The sequence below is a fragment of the Notolabrus celidotus genome, chromosome 6, assembly GCF_009762535.1.
Source record: "Notolabrus celidotus isolate fNotCel1 chromosome 6, fNotCel1.pri, whole genome shotgun sequence".
NCBI classification, from domain to species: Eukaryota; Metazoa; Chordata; class Actinopteri; order Labriformes; family Labridae; genus Notolabrus; species Notolabrus celidotus.
In genome coordinates, this window is record NC_048277.1 from 9734241 (window position 1) to 9752406 (window position 18166).

General features: G+C 40.2%; 1 protein-coding gene and 1 long non-coding RNA gene across 2 annotated transcripts in view; both read right to left on the reverse strand.

Moving 5' to 3' along the window:
• bcar1 (BCAR1 scaffold protein, Cas family member) overlaps positions 1–18166 on the reverse strand; it is a 102134-nt gene that overhangs the window by 68097 nt on the left and 15871 nt on the right. The gene's annotated exons all lie outside the window — the stretch shown is intronic.
• On the reverse strand, positions 8845–11120 carry LOC117814277. The gene is made up of 3 exons (XR_004631544.1): positions 10772–11120; positions 9765–9884; positions 8845–9603 (listed from the first exon to the last, which is right to left on the reverse strand). It is a non-coding gene; the product is annotated as an uncharacterized LOC117814277 (long non-coding RNA).

The following is an 18166-nucleotide window of genomic DNA, read 5'->3' on the forward strand; positions in this document are numbered from 1 at the left end:
CAGTCTGCTGATCATAACACATATTTAAACACTGGATTTTAGCTCACTGGACTTGCTTCAGAGTTTGGCTGCTTCGAATACAGAGGAAGGATGAAGGTCACACATCTGCTGGTCTTTTTAGTTTGATTTGATACCCAAAGCTGAAGCACTTGACCATCAGGGTTGTGTCCCCCTTTGCAAGAAATGATTGTGCAGTATAAACTATACTTTACTTCCTCCTTATCTTTGATAGCGTTACACTTATTTGCATGTTCAGCCATCCTTCAACGTAAGTGATCACGAGAATTCTTCTTAGTGTTGTTTAGTTGGCTCACAGTTCTATTTTATTTAAAAACTTTATTAGACAATGGATGTATGTTTATACCCAGTGATTTGATTTGAATTACATGACTCTTCACAGTATCAATAAGCAATATGAATTTCAGGTCATAAGTTATAGGAAACTGGGTCCTTAATAGATCTAGGTTTGATCTCCAGTCTAACTAAACACACAATCAATCAATCAATCAAACTTGTAATAAAAGATGTACCTAAAATAACTTGCCTCTTTGCCTCGTTGGTGACTGAGAGTGATGCTGAGTGCGATGAGGTACCATGGTGCTCTGCTGTGGTGGACTTGGTAGAGGTGAGGAACCGCCCAGGTGCCCATCTGACATCTGGTCTTCTTTCCTCTGGCTAGCTGTTACCTGACTCACTGAAAACAGATAGAAAACATGATCCACTACACCATGAACAAATATCCTCCACACTTTGCAACATTGGTGTAAAATATTAGTTATGAATAATTATATAATAATTCTGAATGTGTATCACAAATCAATAAGTATTCACTCGCCATTCACCTCATTCATGATATATCAGTAGGTTTTTTTAACCTGATATTTGTGACCCAGGACCTCCAGAATCTGATCAAGTAGCTCATGAACAAATAAGATAGGTCAAACACATTGAAATCAACATTTCTATGGTTAACGTAACAAACAGACCTGTTGTCAATCCAAACCCAATGTTAAAGGACCACAAAGTGAATTAGTGAAGGACATCAGCACAGTACCCGAAGTGAAATATCTAGAGTCCTCTTTTTCCCCCCGACTGACTGTCCTAAGTATAACTTATAAATCCCGCCTCCTTGTGTTAACAGACATGGGTCAAACTGTGAAGTCAAATGTATGTTTATCATTATAGTTAGTTATTTCATGCTGATTTATGTCACAGTGTTCATTTTTCTGACACGTTTAGTTGAATGGATTATTCATTTTTAATGGATATCTTGAAATATATAAAAATGGTCAGGTTTGAAATCTTATCACAGTACATACCTGGAGAGTCTGACTCATACGCTTCCTCTGCGTCACTGTCTGGGGACACGTTCTCTGTGGGGAATTGAGGGGAAAGGAATGACCATTATTAAACATCATCTTATTCTAACTTGTTCTATTAATGCCCTTAGACATGTACAAAATGCTTTAGGGAAAGTGTTCTTTCATGTAGAGACATTAAAGAGAGATACAAATATAGTACCCTCAGGGTCAATGTTGATCTCGTCCAGGGTCTTGCCCTTGAACTCTGCAAGGCGTCCTTTCTCTAGGGCCATGAGAACTTTGCTGATCTTTGCAAGCTGAAGGGTGCCCTCAGGAAGTCTGTAAAACTGCCGGTGTACCCGAATGTCGTGACCGAGGAAATCCGCTAATTGATCAAGCTCGGTGTTGCTAAGATTAAGGACCTGAGACAAAGTTCCTGTCTGCTTGCGGAGCTTTGTAGAGGTCAGACTTTCTGGACATTTTGCCCCACAGACCTTGGCAAAATGTCGGAGACAGTCAGAACCACGGTAGCATGTCAAAGCATATGGCCTTCCAAATAGATATTTGTTCTCCGGACGAACCCCACAATCCTGTCGTTTTCTGACAAGGAGATCCAAAGCTTGCTTCATAGCTGGGGTCAACAGGACAGGTACCTTTCTACCTCTTTTTCCTCTGATCTCCACCCTCCTGAAGTGGTGGCATAGCTTCTTCTCTACTGCAGACAGAGCTTCATTCACATCTTCGTGAGGATCTGATGGATTGTTTGACAAAAATGAAGACAGGGGCATTTTTGATACCTCACCTGCTCTTCGCCGGTTGAATAGAATGACTTGGGTCAAACTGATCTTTGCCAGCTGTGACCATAACTGGGGGGATGTCTCAGTGGACAGTTTTGAGTGAGTCTGCTGATGTTGCTCATCTAAATATGAGTGGAGAGTCTGGACATCTTTAGTAAATGGAAGCAGCAGAGGGGTGTTCCACCTGGATTCTTGCAAAGTCCTTAGAGATGCAGCAGATATCATTTCATTCCAGCGGGTATCGTATACCCTGCGGAATGCACGGGCTTCTTTTGCAGCACTGTACTCATTCTGAACATTCGCACGGCTTTCAACAAGTAGCGAAATTTTTGTTAAGCTGTGTCCGATTTTGAGAGCAAGGCTGGGGATCTTGTAGGCATTGGTTTCACTGTCATGACCTGCCACCTGCTTCACTGCTTCAACAACTTGCATGAAGTTGGCAGGTTTGATGTGGTCTCGAATTGTCTTCATGGATGTGGTGTTTCTCGAGCATATCAGAAGCCTTCCAAGCTCTCTTAACTTCTGACGAATGTACTCATGTTTGCCTGGGTCATATCCAAGTCGGTTGTACAGGTGGTCTCCATACTCTAAGATACAGCTATCAGATTTGACTGCTGTATAAACTTCATCTTGTGTCATCTTGTTTAAAAGTTTCCACAAGTCATGTTTAACACCAGGAGGTGGAGGTACAGTAAATGCACAGAGAGCCTGGACACGGGTTTTTCCAGGCTGTTGTTTCTGTGGAACATGAGGCCGAAACTTGCAGGTCTTCATGTGACGCCAGAGGAGTTTCCTCGCGAAAAAGCCTTGGCAATATGCACAATGGAGAAAATCCTCAGCTTTGGTATCCTGTCTTGGCTGTTTACAAGGAACAAGACTTCCAACGCCAGAGTTCATTACATCAACATTGTGTGCGAAGTTGCCTCTATTTCTGAGATGTTCTAGATGCATTCGTCTTTCTTTGGAGCATTTAGGGAAGGACATTGCCTGGGCAACCTCTGACTCACTGAGATGAGCTCGCTCCAAATGTCTTGCGAGTTTTACAACACCCAACTTACAGTACAAACAATACTGCTTTTTGTTGTAGATTCTTGACCCATTCTCCTTTTTACAGGTAGCAGGGATGGAAAGAGAACCATCAGAAACTCCATCAGTAAGAGGTGACGAGGTACTGTCAGGAAGAGTTTGGTCTGGGGTCATCATTGAGTTTTCTAACCGGTCACCAGTATCTCCCACGTCCCTCTGTTGTGATGAGTGACCATGACTGGATGATGTCGTATGACAGGAAGCACTAATTAAGCGTTGCCTTTTACGTATCAAACCGGAGCTGCTTCTCCTTCTTGTGGGTGAGCGCCCTCTGTCCTGCTGTGAGGAGACATTTGCTTCTGGTGGAGAGGGATATGAATCTCTGATTTCATCCGCATTTATAAAGTTCAGGCTATTAAGCCCCCTCTCTTTGGGGTCAACTAGATCAAGAATTTCACTCGTGTCTGTACCATCAGAGTCCCCACTAGTCACCGGTACATATTCTTCTCCACTGTCGTCAGAGGTGGGGTCAAAGAGCTCATCTGAATCAAAACAAGTTTGGTATTTCATCTAGAGAAAAAAATAATAAAGAAAAGTCAAAATAAAGCCCCCAAACTGATAAAACTTTTCATATAAACTTTTAATCTTTTCCCTACATTGTCAGTGTGTTGCTTACCACTATGCTTTTAGTTCTCCTGAGCCTCGGGATAGCAATATCTTCCAGCTCAGAGTCAGGATTCATAGATGGACTCAGAGATTCATCAGAATCTGTGTAGTCGACCAGCCTGTCTCTATTTAATGAGGAGAGGGGACCAGTTGCATCTGAACCCTACAGAAAATAAAAACATAACAACTATGAAAAACACAAAAGCATACGGATGAACAACTTTACACTACATTAAAACAGAGCAAAATGAAATTGACGAGTGAAGGCATATATTCAATCACAGTAAAATGGTACCTCTGACTTCACTAACATTGATCCTAATGATATATAAACATGATTAATGGAGCTCATCAGACAGGTGAGGTTTAAAACTAGAGTATGAACACCTCAAAGACCAGAGAAGATGATCAGCACAACTCTGTACCTCTATCTGAGAGTCTGCAGGACCCAGAAGAGTCTGCTCTGAGGTGCTCCAGGTCTCATTCTCTGAGGGGTCTGTCTCAGTCAGCTGGGCTCCATCCTGCAGAAAAAGTTCAGCATCAATAAAACAAATAATATACATAACTATAAGTACTTACAATATAAAACGAAGCAGGATTAAGATTTTTTTTTTAAATACTTAAATCTTTGAAAGCAGAATCAATGCTTATTTAAAAGGGATTTAATCAACTCTGATTTCAGACTTAAATATGTCTCCTGCTCTATCAAACAACACTGATACCAAGCAAAAGTAGTGCCAGAAGAGCTAAAACGTCCTGATTCTGACAGCTGGTACAACAACCGTGGACAAGAGTAACCTTAGTTTAGGGACTCATGATATTTAAATTGTTATTTGAGTTAAATGCACAGAAAAATTCAAACTTGTTAGTATTAAATGTGTAGAGTGTTACTCACTTAACGAGGTCCCCACAAATACTGTGGACCTGACAGATGTGTGTGTATAAGAGAGGGGGGAGGGGTAATAGAAATACAACATCCTGACTGGACCCCAGAACATCATAAAAACCTGAATGTGACTCAGATCAGACCTCTGACTTCACTAACATTGATCCTAATGATATGTAAACATGATTAATAGAGCTCATCAAACAGGAGAGGTTCAAAACTAGAGTATGAACACCTCAAAGACCAGAGAAGATGATCAGCACAACTCTGTACCTCTATCTGAGAGTCTGCAGGACCCAGAAGAGTCTGCTCTGAGGTGCTCCAGGTCTCATTCTCTGAGGGGTCTGTCTCAGTCAGCTGGGCTCCATCCTGAAGAAAAAGTTCAGCATCAATAAAACAAATAATATACATAACTATAAGTACTTACAATATAAAACGAAGCAGGATTAAGATTTTTTTTTAAATACTTAAATCTTTGAAAGCAGAATCAATGCTTATTTAAAAGGGATTTAATTGACTCTGATTTCAGACTTAAATATGTCTCCCGCTCTATCAAACAACACTGATACCAAGCAAAAGTACTGCCAGAAGAGCTAAAACGTCCTGATTCTGACAGCTGGTACAACAACCGTGGACAAGAGTAACCTTAGTTTAGGGACTCATGATATTTAAATTGTTATTTGAGTTAAATGCACAGAAAAATTCAAACTTGTTAGTATTAAATGTGTAGAGTGTTACTCACTTAACGAGGTCCCCACAAATACTGTGGACCTGACAGATGTGTGTGTATAAGAGAGGGGGGGGGGGGGTAATAGTAATACAACATCCTGACTGGACCCCAGAACATCATAAAAACCTGAATGTGACTCAGATCAGACCTCTGACTTCACTAACATTGATCCTAATGATATATAAACATGATTAATGGAGCTCATCAAACAGGTGAGGTTTAAAACTAGAGTATGAACACCTCAAAGACCAGAGAAGATGATCAGCACAACTCTGTACCTCTATCTGAGAGTCTGCAGGACCCAGAAGAGTCTGCTCTGAGGTGCTCCAGGTCTCATTCTCTGAGGGGTCTGTCTCAGTCAGCTGGGCTCCATCCTGAAGAAAAAGTTCAGCATCAATAAAACAAATAATATACATAACTATAAGTACTTACAATATAAAACGAAGCAGGATTAAGATTTTTTTTTAAAATACTTAAATCTTTGAAAGCAGAATCAATGCTTATTTAAAAGGGATTTAATCAACTCTGATTTCAGACTTAAATATGTCTCCTGCTCTATCAAACAACACTGATACCAAGCAAAAGTAGTGCCAGAAGAGCTAAAACGTCCTGATTCTGACAGCTGGTACAACAACCGTGGACAAGAGTAACCTTAGTTTAGGGACTCATGATATTTAAATTGTTATTTGAGTTAAATGCACAGAAAAATTCAAACTTGTTAGTATTAAATGTGTAGAGTGTTACTCACTTAACGAGGTCCCCACAAATACTGTGGACCTGACAGATGTGTGTGTATAAGAGAGGGGGAGGGGTAATAGAAATTCAACATCCTGACTGGACCCCAGAACATCATAAAAACCTGAATGTGACTCAGATCAGACCTCTGACTTGACTAACATTGATCCTAATGATATGTAAACATGATTAATAGAGCTCATCAAACAGGAGAGGTTCAAAACTAGAGTATGAACACCTCAAAGACCAGAGAAGATGATCAGCACAACTCTGTACCTCTATCTGAGAGTCTGCAGGACCCAGAAGAGTCTGCTCTGAGGTGCTCCAGGTCTCATTCTCTGAGGGGTCTGTCTCAGTCAGCTGGGCTCCATCCTGAAGAAAAAGTTCAGCATCAATAAAACAAATAATATACATAACTATAAGTACTTACAATATAAAACGAAGCAGGATTAAGATTTTTTTTTAAATACTTAAATCTTTGAAAGCAGAATCAATGCTTATTTAAAAGGGATTTAATTGACTCTGATTTCAGACTTAAATATGTCTCCTGCTCTATCAAACAACACTGATACCAAGCAAAAGTAGTGCCAGAAGAGCTAAAACGTCCTGATTCTGACAGCTGGTACAACAACCGTGGACAAGAGTAACCTTAGTTTAGGGACTCATGATATTTAAATTGTTATTTGAGTTAAATGCACAGAAAAATTCAAACTTGTTAGTATTAAATGTGTAGAGTGTTACTCACTTAACGAGGTCCCCACAAATACTGTGGACCTGACAGATGTGTGTGTATAAGAGAGGGGGGAGGGGTAATAGAAATACAACATCCTGACTGGACCCCAGAACATCATAAAAACCTGAATGTGACTCAGATCAGACCTCTGACTTCACTAACATTGATCCTAATGATATGTAAACATGATTAATAGAGCTCATCAAACAGGAGAGGTTCAAAACTAGAGTATGAACACCTCAAAGACCAGAGAAGATGATCAGCACAACTCTGTACCTCTATCTGAGAGTCTGCAGGACCCAGAAGAGTCTGCTCTGAGGTGCTCCAGGTCTCATTCTCTGAGGGGTCTGTCTCAGTCAGCTGGGCTCCATCCTGAAGAAAAAGTTCAGCATCAATAAAACAAATAATATACATAACTATAAGTACTTACAATATAAAACGAAGCAGGATTAAGATTTTTTTTTTAAATACTTAAATCTTTGAAAGCAGAATCAATGCTTATTTAAAAGGGATTTAATCAACTCTGATTTCAGACTTAAATATGTCTCCTGCTCTATCAAACAACACTGATACCAAGCAAAAGTAGTGCCAGAAGAGCTAAAACGTCCTGATTCTGACAGCTGGTACAACAACCGTGGACAAGAGTAACCTTAGTTTAGGGACTCATGATATTTAAATTGTTATTTGAGTTAAATGCACAGAAAAATTCAAACTTGTTAGTATTAAATGTGTAGTGTGTTACTCACTTAACGAGGTCCCCACAAATACTGTGGACCTGACAGATGTGTGTGTATAAGTGAGGGGGGAGGGGTAATAGAAATACAACATCCTGACTGGACCCCAGAACATCATAAAAACCTGAATGTGACTCAGATCAGACCTCTGACTTCACTAACATTGATCCTAATGATATGTAAACATGATTAATAGAGCTCATCAAACAGGAGAGGTTCAAAACTAGAGTATGAACACCTCAAAGACCAGAGAAGATGATCAGCACAACTCTGTACCTCTATCTGAGAGTCTGCAGGACCCAGAAGAGTCTGCTCTGAGGTGCTCCAGGTCTCATTCTCTGAGGGGTCTGTCTCAGTCAGCTGGGCTCCATCCTGAAGAAAAAGTTCAGCATCAATAAAACAAATAATATACATAACTATAAGTACTTACAATATAAAACGAAGCAGGATTAAGATTTTTTTTTAAATACTTAAATCTTTGAAAGCAGAATCAATGCTTATTTAAAAGGGATTTAATTGACTCTGATTTCAGACTTAAATATGTCTCCCGCTCTATCAAACAACACTGATACCAAGCAAAAGTAGTGCCAGAAGAGCTAAAACGTCCTGATTCTGACAGCTGGTACAACAACCGTGGACAAGAGTAACCTTAGTTTAGGGACTCATGATATTTAAATTGTTATTTGAGTTAAATGCACAGAAAAATTCAAACTTGTTAGTATTAAATGTGTAGAGTGTTACTCACTTAACGAGGTCCCCACAAATACTGTGGACCTGACAGATGTGTGTGTATAAGAGAGGGGGAGGGGTAATAGAAATTCAACATCCTGACTGGACCCCAGAACATCATAAAAACCTGAATGTGACTCAGATCAGACCTCTGACTTGACTAACATTGATCCTAATGATATGTAAACATGATTAATGGAGCTCATCAAACAGGAGAGGTTCAAAACTAGAGTATGAACACCTCAAAGACCAGAGAAGATGATCAGCACAACTCTGTACCTCTATCTGAGAGTCTGCAGGACCCAGAAGAGTCTGCTCTGAGGTGCTCCAGGTCTCATTCTCTGAGGGGTCTGTCTCAGTCAGCTGGGCTCTATCCTGAAGAAAAAGTTCAGCATCAATAAAACAAATAATATACATTACTATAAGTACTTACAATATAAAACGAAGCAGGATTAAGATTTTTTTTTAAATACTTAAATCTTTGAAAGCAGAATCAATGCTTATTTAAAAGGGATTTAATTGACTCTGATTTCAGACTTAAATATGTCTCCTGAACATCATAAAAACCTGAATGTGACTCGGATCAGACCTCTGACTTCACTAACATTGATCCTGATGATATCAAAACATACTTAAAGTGCTAACAACTTGTCAAATTTGTCAAACCTGTATTCTCCATGGCCAATCAGATCCACCATAGTCGTACGTTATCTCTTCCCCAGCATCTATGTCCCTCCCAGCGAAGAGACAGAGGTGTGGTTTCCTGTCTGCCAGGATCTTTTTCATTTTACAGTTCGGATTCTTGTGGTCATCATTGACCAGACGCCCTAGACTGCTGTCTTCTTGAGCTGCATCAATACTTTAAAAAGAATATTAATAATTTAAGAGGTCCTTGCTAAATCTTTGATTGGATCTTGGAACAATGTACCACCATGTCTTAGAACGAGAACTTAAGGCAAGATCACTTCATCTTTTTCAACTTAAACATCTCATAAGTACACATCTTTAAAGCAAAATAACTTTAGTCAATTCTTTACTCATATCCCTAACAGGAAGACTTTTAAATGAGGTGTAAAGAGGTGTAAAGTCACACTAAGCCTTACCACCAAGTTTTTTCATTCCATTGGAATTCAAACATGAAGACAGAACATCTGCCATGATAGATTGTTCTTCTCCTCAGGGATTCATCGGAATTTAAGAATTCGCCTCGGTACTCCACAACAAAGTCTCCTTTACTGAAATGGGACTTTGTAAAGACCCCTCGACCTGGCATGAACAGACAGGTTTGATGTTTGAAGCTTCACAGTTGTACATTTTCACATCCTTTGAACAGAAAGTTCTTTACATAAACCTAGCACCATAAAGAGGTAAGCTATGATACTACAAAATAACAACATGAAATCATAATGAAATCTTAAACCTCATACCTTTGACTGAATTTATATACTTCACTTCCAACTTTGCGGTCTTGTCGACGCCCTTCACAGCATGCTCTATTGCATCCTGCTTAGGTGATATCCTCCGTCGTAGTGAAGCCATTAAAGATCCTGTAATCAAATGCAGTGCAATTTCAATGTAACCTTAATCATAACCATAACATGCTCTTCATGTCTTAACAGCACCCTGCTGCGACTGCCACCTCTGTTTCAACATTAGATGATCTGTTGTTTTATTTCATTTAAACATGAATTTATATAGCTAAAACAGACTTTATTAAACACATGCAGAAAGTGTTGATTTGAAGAAAACAATGATCTCTACCTGTGACATATTCTATAAGCATGCAAACTGGAATAAAAGACATTCATAGGAATCTTCGAAGAGACATGATTCAATGGGAAACACTAGCTCCTGATCTAAAGAACATAGATGCTGACCAAAAAGAGGGACTGTGACACACCTGCAGGTAACAACCACATCAACATTCACTGTGAATATTAATGTGGTTGTTACAGGTAAAAATTTGTGGTTCATGGTAAATAAATAAATGTGAATAACATTCATGGATTAATTTGGCATAAGCCTCCACTGAACTTACAAACTGTGACCACTGTGCATGCATGTTACAGGAAAAACGTGAACTTGCTCTTGCACGTGTTAAATGAGTGATTCAATTAGCCCTAGTATCTCGAAAATGCAGCTTCATGTCTGAAACACTCATTCGCTAAAATACTGTATTTAAAAAGCATGTTTAACTTCACACTAAGGCTCAGGTGAACAAAAACATACCCTGTGTCACATTATTGTTTTCAACTAAAACAGCCAGACACAACAAGGACTAATCAGTGTACAACCATGCCGGATTAGCGTTAGCCACTTAGCTTTTGCTGGAGTAAAATAGGTGTGGGTTAGACCTGTAAAGTAAAGTACTGCAACTGCGTCAAAGTAGTGTACTAAAATAAATCACAATTGAGAAGATAAAAGTAAAACTTACCTTAGTTTTAACACCACTTTTGTTGTTTTTTTCTCCTCCATCAAGTGCTTCTTCCATGTGTCTCCTCCGTGCGTGAGTTAAGGAGCGCTTGCTCTGTAAAGTGAGCACATCCTGGACGGGTGGTGCTGTTGACAAGTAGATGATTCTTATGTCCGCCCGCCTGGCATGTTAATATGTATTATCAAGGCTACCCAATCCGTTGTTCCATTAAAAAAACACTCATTTAGTAGAAAAATAATACCTTTTCGATTTATCATGTAGTTCCAATGTTTATTGTACGATTTTTTTTAATTTTTATGACAGACAATATTGTTTTTAAGTGAAACTAAACTTTTAGCTTTTTAGCATTCATGTTTTCTATGTGCACCAACCATAGACTGTGGGTGCATCTCAAAGCTCTTAACTTCCATCCTCGAGTATTTCACTCACGTTTTAGCCCCGCCCACCAGAGATGCGATGAAATGAAAGGATGAGAGGAAACGAGGAGATTTGTATTAAGAGAAATGAGACGTGCTTTCCTCCATCGGTTTGTGATGACGGCTTTGACAGCTGTCTGTTTATGCACACATGTTCACTGTAATAACTCTGTTAAACAGGTAAACACAGAGACAGAGCTCTGTTTATATTTATCAAACACTTGCACATGAAGAGAATCAGCTCTCTGTTTATTCTGTCCTGAATCATTGCGGATCGATTCACCAGTAAAATGCCTCATTATTAAATTATTTATTCCTTTTAGAGAAAATATAAACCATGCATCTCTTTTCAAACCCCGTGCTCATTAATGATCAGCCTGATATGAAACTTTATTAACATGACAGGAAATATAACAAGTGTTTTTACAAACAGACAAACTTTACTGTCACACTGTAATTCTCTTCGTGAAGAAAACGAAAACAAACGGGGAAACTAACAGGAGAAACAACTGACCATGAATATATCTATTCTATCCATGATATTAGACGATATGACAATTTAATCAGACAGAGAATCTGAAATAAACAATCAGATAGAAAACTCAGGAGTGATCCTGTTATTTTGGTTTAATAGCTTTAGCTTTTATGTTCAGTATTTCGTGTTTAAAACTCACATCAAACCCTTTTTAATCTCAGCTTATCACACACAGACGGATGTTGATGTTCTGTTTCAGGGCACCCTTAGTGACTGTTTTAAGGTCTCCTCCGTCCTCTCTCCTCTCTCCTCCAGCAGAGTTAAGAGCTTTGGGACACAATTAAAAATGGCGGGTCAGTAACTACTTCCGGTTCGAGCGAGAGGAGAGGAGACTGCGGTTAACAGCTTTGAGATGCACCCTGTATAAATAATGGACGTAGTATCCGTGACGTCACCCATCTGTTTCTGAAGCACTGTTTTGAGGCCAATCGTCAGCGGCAGCCATATTGCTGCTGTCGAGCGAGTGCGACTACACTCGTCTTTTGTACCAGGCTGTAAACATGTTTATTTCGGCAAACATCAGGCGGTGGTGCACACCAGGCGGTGGCAAACATCAGGGGGCCGTTTCAGGAAGCAAGTTTAACAAACACAGAGTCAAAACCTGAACCCTAGGTTGAGGAACCCTGAGCTGTCAAACTCAGAGTGTTCGGTTTCAGAACAGCTGATAACAATTATTTCAATCAACTCTGAGTGAAGGTAACCCTGAGTGAAGCTCAAGATATAGGAGGATATAAAAAGCCCTCTTCAATAGAACACAGATAACATGATTCACCATGGCAACAAGCGAAAAAAACACTCGATCCTCCTACTTCTCTTCAGTTAAGTTGGAGATATTGATGACCGCGTATGCAGAAAACGAGCATATCGTCAGAAAATAAAGCAACACTGTGGCAGCAGCAAAAGAGCGAGAGCTCGTGTGGCAGAAAATGACTGAGCAAGTCGATGCGTGAGGATTAACTGGAGAAAAAATAAATGTTCCGTCCTGAGTTTTTCACTCACTCAGATATTTCCACCCCCCCCATAACCGTACATACACACACATACTATATGCCATTTATACATACATACTATACTACCTATTTATGTATTCATTGATTGATTCCTTCATTAATTAGTTTATTTTTTTATTAATTAATTATTTCCTTTTTTATATCATTTATTTTTGGGGTAATGATATTTTGTGGTATTTCAAAATGATAAGGGATCATGCATGTGAAAAAATGTTATCTCTCTATGGCCCCCATCAAACAAGTCTGCAATGCAACATTCAACTCATATCTGAGCCTGAGACCACAGAAAGAGGTTTTTATAATCCTCTTTCTGTTCAGAACTCAGGCCTTTTAGCTTCTTACTAAATCTTGATTATCTGAATTTCCTCTCCTCTCCTCCCCTGGTAATATAATTTAACAGTTCTTTATTTTACTCTTTCTGTCAAGATATTGCAGCTGATAACATGCTGCTTCCTGTTATAGCCATTTCAAAGTAAATTTTTTTGGGACTACGGAACATGAGGGGACGTTTATTGTGAAAAGGTTTTTCGGAAATTAAATGTTTTTCATCGAAATTAACTAAGACTAGAGGCGTCCATCGGGAGGTATAATATTTATATTTAATTTGGCCTTAAGTCGCAGGCACACTCATCGACCCTGAACATATTTAACTTAAAAAAACGGGTTTTAACCCTAGGTTGTAACACACTTTCATGCAGGTAGGGCCGATATAACAGATGAAAATCCCTGCAGAACAATGAGCGTGCCCTGAAGTGTCACAGAGAGGAGGGGGGTCCGATCGACGTTTTTGTCTGTCACATATCACTCTGCTACGCTGCTATTTTTACCTGCCTCTTCACTTCTATCACGTTTACATAGTTGGCAGAACTGGGTGTATTGTCTTTATTAATCCGTGCCGTGCCCCCCGTACGACTGCTTTCAGTCTGCATGCTTCAGTTAGGGCAGGGGTAACTCAGGGTTAGGTGAAGCAAACCTGCCAGCGAGCAGGTTAGTTTCAGGGAGTATGTTGCCCAGGTAACTGAGTCAGTGTTGCACTGAACTGGCTTTGAGAAACCGAAAAACCGGAGTACCCCTCATTTCAGGGTTGACTTACTTGGGATTTTCACTTAACCTGCTTTCTGAAACGGGCCCCAGGTGGTGCTTGTGTGGGGGCCTGCTCATATCCGCTTGCGGTTTTAATTTAATTTTATAGTTTAATATTATATATTTTTGATTTGTGGTATTTTAATCTTCTACCTTTGTTGTTTTTATTCTTCCAACATCCTCTTTTATCGTCTTTAAGTTTCTTTCTCATTTGTAAAGCTTGTAACCCTGTTTCAAAAAGTGCTATATAAATAAAGATTATGTTATTATTATTATTATTATTATTATTATTATTATTATTATTATTATTATTATATTATTGTTAATCAACTAAAAGAGGAAGCCTCTATCAAAAAAGGGCTGCATGCTCCTGCATATTTTAGCCAAGTGTGTGTAGAGTGTGTGTGGGGGCGGTACCACTCTCTGCCACTAGAGGCCGATACTGAGTAATTTTCCGACACACACCAAAGCACACTTTTTCGGGTTTATGTGCAAAGTGAGGAAAACCCTGAAAACTTCACAGGCCACTATTTTGATCTTTATTGAACTGAATTTAAGGTTATATTTGTGGGGTCCAGCATTTGGGTCCCCACGAAGATTTTGGTCCCCACGCTGTGAGTGGGCTAACATACTTCGGATCCCACAATGTAACAAAAACAAACACACACACACACACACACACACACACACACACACACACACACACACACACACACACACACACACACACACAGATCCTAATGAATATAACATGTACGGGCTGATGTGTGGTGTTGTTTCTGGAGCCGTCAGCAGAAACTCTGGACGTTAAAGCTTCACTCAGCAGAAACTCTCCTGATGTCATCCACGTGAAGCTCCATCTTCGTCTCTGTTAAATTGCAGCAGCCTCTACATAAGACTTTGACCACACAGGTGACCTTTGACCTGGGCTCAGTAGCAGTTTAATGCAGAAGTTGAAGTGAATAAAATCTTCTGTCATGGATTTTATACAGTGTAACATAAAGTCAAAGTCAACGATCAGAGCTAATTTCTTAAGTTACAAGTTTAACTTTGAGAAGATCACCGCACCGTCAATGTCACATTTCCTTTACTGACCAATATGTCAGGAAGGGGCGTGACTATTGATTTCAGCTTTTTCAACATCAATGGTGGGGGTACTTACAGAGGAGGAACTATCCACACTCATAATTTTCAGCGTGTCAAATCAAGGTCTGAGCAGCTGCTGACACCAGGACATGCCTTTTTAAATTCCTCTGGACAGAAGCAAATCTTCAGCAGAAGAAACACACACACACTAGTGGAAACAGGCCCTAAATGTAAATATCTGTTTTATGTTTACATGCGTGTAGATTGAACGGGCTTCACCTAACATCTCAGAGCACCGTTTCATGCTTTGAGACCACAGTTTTAACTTTAACTCGTGAATTTACCATTAATGATAGAAACATTTAATCCAGGACTGAGACCAGAACAACTAGAATAATCCTTCACATAGAGAAAAGTGGACTAAAAATATCAATGACTCAATAACCAGTGTAATGAAGAGTTCATGCTGTTTTGTACGGATCCATAAATCACAGCTGTGTTGATTTTCATGAGCTGAGGGGACAGGAGGAGAGAGAGAGCACAGACAGACAGACCAGATGGACTGATAGAGAGAGGTGACTGAAGCCTGTGTGGTCTGTGATGTACACACACTGACACACACATACACACACAAATACTAAACGCACAATACACACGCACACACACAGTGGTTTAATCTGCAGCTGCCATCCTGTGAATTGGTTGTGAACCAAGAGGCCAAGCAATTTACTCCTCACAAAGGCCATTCCACACCACTGAGCAGTGTGTGTGTGTGTGTGTGTGTGTGTGTGTGTGTGTGTGTGTGTGTGTGTGTGTGTGTGTGTGTATATGTGTGTGTGGTCAGGTGTGAGGGAGGAAAAGATAGGTTAAAGAGTGGTGTATCAGGAAGATATGGAGGACAGGACAGATGACGGGAGGGCTGGGAGGACTGGGAGGAGGAGAGGGGCATGATGGGAGTTTAAGGAGAGGAGATGAGGAAAAGGAAGTGAAAGCACCATTTAGAGGGAGGAGAGAAGAGATGAAAGATTGATCTGGACACAGAAGATGTCTGATGTAACTCTCTGCTGGATAAATAATCATCCTCCTGATGGTTACATAAAGACATTTGTTCTACCTGCTGCTGTGTTTTGTATTATGTGCATTTGACTCCATGTGAATTAGAGCTGTCACGATAACATCATTTTAAATTTTAATATGAAAATGACACAGTGCTGCTTCAAAAAGACTTACTGAACACACATCAACATCTGACATCATGATAATATTAATGAAGGACAAAATAAATAAGATCTAGATTAAAATAATGTTTAAATAAAAAAAAAATTAGCTCTGAGTTATCATCCTAATCCAGAGGAAGTTTGTGTTGGTGTGTGTGTCTGCAGAGAGTGTGTCTGTGTTTTATAATGTCCTCACTGATGTGGTCATTTAATGGACGTCAGTCATTGGTCAGTGCTGTGAAGCTCCCTGTCAACAGTCCGTAGATCAGGACTGACAGAAAACACAGAAGGAGCAGGTGACATTACTGTGTCTCCCCTCTGCTCTCAGTCTTTAACAGACCGACACATAAAACCTAAGTCTTTATTAAAAGGACCGGATTTTTTATGTGCTGACATGTGAATGAGGAGAGTCAGTGGGGTAGAGGCTGTGACAGAGGGCAGAGCAGAGACACACAGCAGCAAGAGCAACTGGAGCTGCTAACCAACCTAACTGGCACATTCCTGCAGTTGAGTGCAGAAATGTGGACGTGTTTATAAGTTCTTTGGAGCATAAGTGCTTTTGAAAAAGTCTGAAAACAACTTCTCACTTTTCAGTGTCACTGATTTTTTGACTCACCAGCGCTCTCTCTGTCTTTACTTTATCTCTATGCTGATCCACTACTGCTATCTGCTTTCTCTGTCTGTCATTCTCTGACAGCAGCTTCTGTTTAAAAATACGGCTGTAGGTCTGTTTCTTTCTCAGAAGCACTTTGCTTCTCTGAATATTGAACGTAACAACTCTTAAAGCATGTGATGAAAAGTATATACATTTTCAGCTTTTGCAGCAGCAGCCAGTTTGTCAACATCATATTGTAGTGTTAGTTGTTTTCCTCTCCAGGGAGTGTTTCTCCAGAGTATATTATTCACTGAACTCTGTCTCTGTTTACATGTTTGAACTCTTCCACTTCTACAGGAGAGTTATTCACAGTCAACTATCTGAACAGGTCTCAACTGTTCTCTGCACGCAGCGCTCATCTTTGATCCTTAAAGCTGTGAGGCACTTTCAGTTTGCATTGATTCTGGCGCTCCTGGTGGACAGGGGCGGTATGTCCTCTCTCTGTTGCTGATCTTAATCTGTACATGTGTGAGTGGTGTTCTGGCCCTAACAAGTTTAAGTGCATCCCTATGATAAATTCAGACCAGATGTAGAATCAGACAAAAGACAGTGAAGAGCTCATCACAGACTGCAAATGTGTCCCATTACATCCTAAGATAAAAGTGTGATCTCACTGTCTCTGGACTCTGTTACTCCAACGTTTAAATAAAATCCTGATCTAACTCTCTCCTGTGAATGGCACGGAAAGACAACATGTTGACAATAGGACAGGGACAGCAGAAAAACAGTAGCTGCCCTGTCTGAATGCAGACCTCCTCCTCAGCGACATGTTTCTGTGTTTGTGTGAGTGAGACAGCAGATTCTCTCTAACAAATACACTCACAGTGAACGTGGAGCTGAGAGCTGTAGCAGAGGTCACAGCGTCAGTCTGTCCCACAGGAGCTGCTCCTGTTAGCCAGCTGCTTCTCTGACTGCAGCATGGAGACGACTGAGGAGACAACTGAGGGGACAAATGAGGAGAGGACTGAGGAGACGACTGCAGAATTTAACTACAGAGGAACAGGACCTGCTTCAGTCTCAGGCTGAGCTGTCTGCACACTCTGAATGTACCCAGAGTGACTGCAAAGTAAAAGCTGCAGCATGTTTTAGCTGACAAAGGCATGGACATGTTCAAAAGGTATGTTTCTTCACCTGAAGCAGTGCAACACATGGAACCAGGAACAATCTCATATCCTCATATGCTTGTTTTTCTCTGCAATGACACAGACATTTGAACCCTCACAGCCCGAGACACCACACAGCAGAGGGATCAACAGCAGTTGGACCTGGACCAGTCTGCTCTGCTTCTGTCTTAAAGGACGATGTGAGCAGCCTTAAACAAATCAAAATGTGTTTGATGATGCAGAACGAAGAGGAGGAACAAAATAACCCTCTACAACAGAGCCAAATGCAT